Source organism: Trematomus bernacchii, unplaced genomic scaffold (assembly GCF_902827165.1).
Source record: "Trematomus bernacchii unplaced genomic scaffold, fTreBer1.1, whole genome shotgun sequence".
Taxonomy (NCBI): domain Eukaryota; kingdom Metazoa; phylum Chordata; class Actinopteri; order Perciformes; family Nototheniidae; genus Trematomus; species Trematomus bernacchii.
In genome coordinates, this window is record NW_022987581.1 from 882,574 (window position 1) to 888,573 (window position 6,000).

A 6,000-nucleotide genomic window follows, 5' to 3' on the forward strand; every position below is an offset into this window, starting at 1 on the left:
AGCCTTAGGTTTGCCCGAATGCCAACCAGTTTTTCCACTCTCACATTTGTGAGCCTGCTGCGAACCTTTGTGTGGTCTCAATAGCCATGCAGTAAGCAGTGTGCTATGGCATGGATATTCAAGTGTACTTGAATGGCATCTGTTTGTTTTAGTCAAGATTATGCTAAAATATACTTTCCCCAACTATATTAAGTTCCCTATGAAGAGCCAACCTTCAATTTTGAAAATTCCCAGTTCATTCCCATTAATTCCCGTTAATTCCCGTGGAAAGTTTCCATCTTTGAAAATTCCCGGAATTTTGCAACCCTAGATAGGAGGCAGAATTTGATCGATTGACGTCATGCAGAGTTGGAAGTGTATCGGTCGTGTCGGGTGATCCACTACTGTTGTCCAGACTACAATATATAATCAACTATTGGATTAAATGTACTTATTATACACCTGGAGTAAATTCACAAAGCTACCCTGCAGTATACAAAGTCATTCAAACTAGCTGCACCTTTACCAGCTTTGAGAACACTTTCCTGATCAATCATTATAAAACATATCATATATATTATTCTGAAATGGACCAATCTGCACAATGACTACTTTTACTGTCGCTACTTTAACTATATTTTGATGATAATACTTTTCTACTTTTACTTGAGGAACATTTTGAATGCAGGACTTTTACTGAAACAGAGTATTCCTACAATCTGGCACTTCTACTTTTACTCAAGTACAAGATCTGAGTACTTCTACTTTTACTCAAGTACAAGATCTGAGTACTTCTACTTTTACCCAAGTACAAGATCTGAGTACTTCTACTTTTACTCAAGTACAAGATCTGAGTACTTCTTCCACCTCTGATTGCTAGATAAACAAAACGTCACCCAACATTTTAAGCAGGTAAAGTTTGGTCAGCCTCAGAACAACAGCAACAATAAAGTTTCATTAAAAGCCACACACAAGAATAACAATGGTGTAATATTATAAAACTGACAGTGGTTATTCGGCATGAAGAGTTCTTTTGATACATTATGATAGATATTATTGCCGATAATGTACTAGACACAACTTGTCTCAAACTCCACTGAAGAGTCCGTTACCCATGAACTGAAGTTTCCACATCACATTTTCATTAATTTAATGTTGAGCAATTACTGGCTTCCAAACTAGTTAGTCACCAAATCATGTAGGTACGAGTCCTTCAACTGAGAAATGTATTTCTTCAGTATGAATGCGAAAACAATCCTCCAATGTCAAAAGCTACACACATTTGTCAGTGAAGTGGGACTTTAAAATGCAGATTGCATCATCGGATGACTTCACCAAAGTATGTGTGAAGGCATCTTCCTAGAAAACATGCTTTGTTTACCTTAACGTAAAAGTATGTTTGAGGTAAAGGCATCAGCTAAGAGTCAAAGCCTGAAATAAGGACTGTGGTTTAAGAGATTTCTGAAAAAGGACTGGCAATAGACGAAAACATGACCATTAGCTAGATCAGGTCATGCTAAGAGGAAAGGCTTTTTGTAATAATGGTGAACATCAATTGAAATTAATAGAGCGGTGCAGGGACGTATTTGTGTAGGCCGACCGGAAGTAAGCATCTCCCTGGTTCATTCGACAAAAGCAAATGGGGTTTTTCCATAGGATTTTTGAATATTGCAGAAAATAAGATGGGTGGCAAAATAAAGTTTATGATACTTAGGGATAATCTCCACATGTGAACACCACTTTAGAATGTTTTAAGCATAAATGCAATCTCCAGCAGTAAAAAGATAACGTTGGGGCTATAAAGGAACTACAGCACGGTCACATGACTTCACGTGACCACCGCTAAGCTAAGGTGGCTAATGTTGGGCTATAAAGGAACTACAAGCACGGTCACATGACTTCACGTCACCACCGCTAAGCTAAAGGTGGCTAACGTTGGGCTATAAAGGAACTACAGCAGGGTCACATGACTTCACGTCACCACCGCTAAGCTAAAGGTGGCTAATGTTGGGCTATAAAGGATCTACAGCACGGTCACATGACTTCACGTCACCACCGCTAAGCTAAAGGTGGCTAACGTTGGGCTATAAAGGAACTACAGCACGGTCACATGACTTCACGTCACCACCGCTAAGCTAAAGGCGGCTAATGTTGGGCTATAAAGGAACTACAGCACGGTCACATGACTTCACGTCACCACCGCTAAGCTAAAGGCGGCTAATGTTGGGCTATAAAGGAACTACAGCACGGTCACATGACTTCACGTCACCACCGCTAAGCTAAAGGTGGTTAATGTTGGGCGTGATGACGCTTAGTCGTCTCATTTAGACACTTGTTAGCAACCGCCATTTTTAAATTCACCAGTTGGTTATTTACTGACGTATTTTATTTTGTAGAACAAGATGTTAAAATCTCTTTAGCTTGTGTCAACCAGAGACTTAATTCAGGATCTAAGCAAACCAGAAGTGCTAGAATGCTAACTTATTTCCAGGTTTTAGGACTCATTCCTGCACCACTCTGTAGCCTTATAGTGTGTTAGCTTTTTTACTTCACTTAACTACAGTTCCATTTTACTTTTCAAATATCATATGTGGTGTTCATTTGCACATTTTTGTTTTCAACAGAGCTCATTTCCCCCTAATAAGTCCCCAAAACTATATGGCATTTGAAGCACTAAATCACTGGAGAAGAGTTTGTGTGGGTGTTTATTGCAGGTAGCAACTTAACAATCTGTCCTACTTGCCGTCTTTTCCAAGAAAGTGAAAACATGCATAACATTTCTTACGAAAGATGGCTCTTATTTCCTGAGCGTGGCATTTTGCTTTTTGTTGTATTGCAGCTCATGTCTAGACCATCTCTTCCCATCAGAATGCAACAGACAACAAAACATCAAATGCTTTTATTTAGTAAAGACATGGATATGTTGCCCAGTGAATTACTGAACTACTAACCCCCATATAGATGTTGTAACGCCTTACTGACGTCAAATGTTGTATTGTATTGTATACTCATGCATCATACAGCACACGGGTCAGATGTATAATCCTTTGCATTCACAATAACCCTGAAATGACACCAGTGACGTTCGTGTTCCCGTTTCACCTCCAATCCCGACTCATATTGAGTTTCCGTTCCCTCTGACGCCTTTAGGTGTGGTTCTTCCCCGAGGGCCTTTTATTGTTGATAGCGTTGGCATCAATTATTAGCCAACACCAATTTGACACCGCTCTATCTGGGTCACACATCACACAGTTTAATTGAAGGGCATTTCCAGAGATGGTCACACAGCCTGGTCTCCTACAAATCATGATCCTATACAACAAAACTACATTTGTCAAATATCTTTTAAAGTTATCACAACCACGTCTGTAATTCAAGTCCATTTAAATCCCCACATGGTCAGTGTGGACAACATGGGTTTTTCCCCACACTGATGGAAGTGTCATTTATAACCAACATGTTAGTATTCATTTGGAGGGAAACATGAATTTCTGTACCAAATCCAATGGTTGTACTCAGATCTTGTACTTGAGTAAAAGTAGAAGTACCAGAGTGTAGGAATACTCTGTTACAGTAAAAGTCCTGCATTCAAAATGTTACTCAAGTAAAAGTATAAAAGTATTATCATCAAAATATAGTGAAAGTAGCGACAGTAAAAGTAGTCATTGTGCAGATTGGTCCATTTCAGAATAATATATATGATATTTTTTATAATGATTGATCATTAAAGTGTTCTCAAAGCTGGTAAAGGTGCAGCTAGTTTGAATGGCTTTGTATACTGCAGGGTAGCTTGTGAATTTACTCCAGGTGGAACTAAAGTCTGATTTAACACTTGATTATATTTCACATCATTCATCCAGATCTGTGAAGTAACTAAAGGTATTAAATACATGTAGTGGAGTAAAAGTACACCATGTACCTCTGAACTGTAGTGGAGTAGAAGTACAAAGTAACATAAAATAGAAATACTCAAGTAAAGTACAAGTATCTCAAAATTGTACTAAAGTACTCTACTTAATAATGCACTTAGTTACACCACTAGGGGATAATAATAAGTACATTTAATCCAATAGTTGTTTATATATTGTAGTCTGTAGTAGTGGATCACCAGACACGACCGATACACTTCCAACTCTGCATGATGTCAATCGATCAAATTCTGCCTGCTATCAGAGAGACAATCTCAACGTTGGATGATTGCACTGAGTGCGCCAAAAGAAGAACATTAATGATACAAAAATCAAAGCTCACAGACTCCAGCTGATTCCTATCTGAGAGGGGACATGGAAGTGTTGGCCATGAGTCCCTCCTCCCATTGTAAAAGAAAAAAAAACTCTGAATATTCGGAGAATTCGGTCTCTGGATTTAGGAATTCAAAGACTTCAGAGACGGCCTGACGCACAGTGGTTACAGCGCGCTGAGGAATGCAGACAGACGATTCTTTATCAGCACAGCTCCAGAGACAAATACCTTTTCAAACTCTTGCCACTTGGGAGTCACATGGCAGAGATTCGCCTTCAGGACAAAGCTCAGGGCAAAGATAGAAGTGATATCATCGACCCTTTGTTCATTGTTTCAGCTCATTTGGATATGGCTAAAGTCAACGAAATAAAGTGGTTTTACGCAGCCACGTTTGAACTATTACACACAATTTAACAAGCTAAATATCAATAATTCCACAGCTTTAAGCAAAGGAAATGAAGCACTTGTAGTCAGGGGCGCACCTTGCGAACGGGCAAGGCAGGCAACTGCTTGGGGCCCCCGGACCAGAAGGGGGCACCCAAAGAAGGTAGATTAAGAAGGTCCACAGGGGGGGGGGGGCAGTGAATGTTTGCCTAGGGCCCCCACATACTCTAGGATCGCCACTGCTTGTAGTACCAGGCCAGAATCCGTTAACATGTGGCTGCAGATTTAGCTCAGTGTTCTTTGACTCAGTCCAAATGTGGGCGTCTTTGGTTCAGGTTTAGCGATCGTCCACCAATCAACAGGTCTGTGGTTACATCTCCAGCCCCCGCAGTCAACATGCCGAAGAGTCCTTGGGCAAGACTCAAACCAGAAAGTGCCCCCCAAAGCCTTTAAACCTACCTAAGTTCTCCTGCTCTACCGTTTACCTTCAGTGGCTGCCAGTGGCTGCCCGAATCCACTTAAAAGACTCTGGTACTGGCCTAATGCACTGTGAAGGGTTCTGATCCTACATACACTCCAGCATATTATAACAGCAAGAGGGACTGAGGTACCCCTCAATAAAAACACGGCTTCAAAATGGTTAAAGGAGCTCCTCATTTATATCAGGACGGCAGAAAGTCTACACATCTTCCACAGCATACTGAAAACCCATCTGTTTTAACTGCACCAAGGCCAAATATGAATGAACAAATACTATATTATATATATATATAGACAAGGCTGTCCAACAACATCATGGGACCCAAAGAATATGAACTGCTACCATCTAATGGGAGAGTCAATAAAGTCAGACTGAAGCATCCTTTGTGCTCCAGTCAATCCTCTCAGTAAACACAGAGCTGATCCCAGATCAAAAGCACGCTGAAGGCTCTTTGAGCAGGTTTTATCTCTCACTGATTGGTGACGTGATGTTAAATGTTTGTTGTTTGTTTTTCATGTACTGTGTCTTGATATGTGTCTGTTCATGTTACACATGGAGCTGCTGTGATGCAAGGAGAGCATTTTCAGACTTGATCTGACCAATCAAGTATTATCGTATCGTATCGTCTATAAATGTACGCAGCACTTGCAAAAAGTTTGGCTTATTGTAAGCTAATGTACTTACAGGATTCTTGCTTTGTTGAGTTTGTTTCTTTGGCACTTTAAGGGGTAGCAAGAGCAGAGCTTAGAGATTATATTTTATATTGTTTTGTTGTTGTTGTTGATATAAGTGAGCTAATAGGTTGTCATTATATTTTAATTGTTAATTCTACTTTGAACCACTTTTAAATATTTTAATGTATTGTTTTTATGAAGTAAAGTCTGAGAAACACTCTGGAACGGAAACATTTCCCA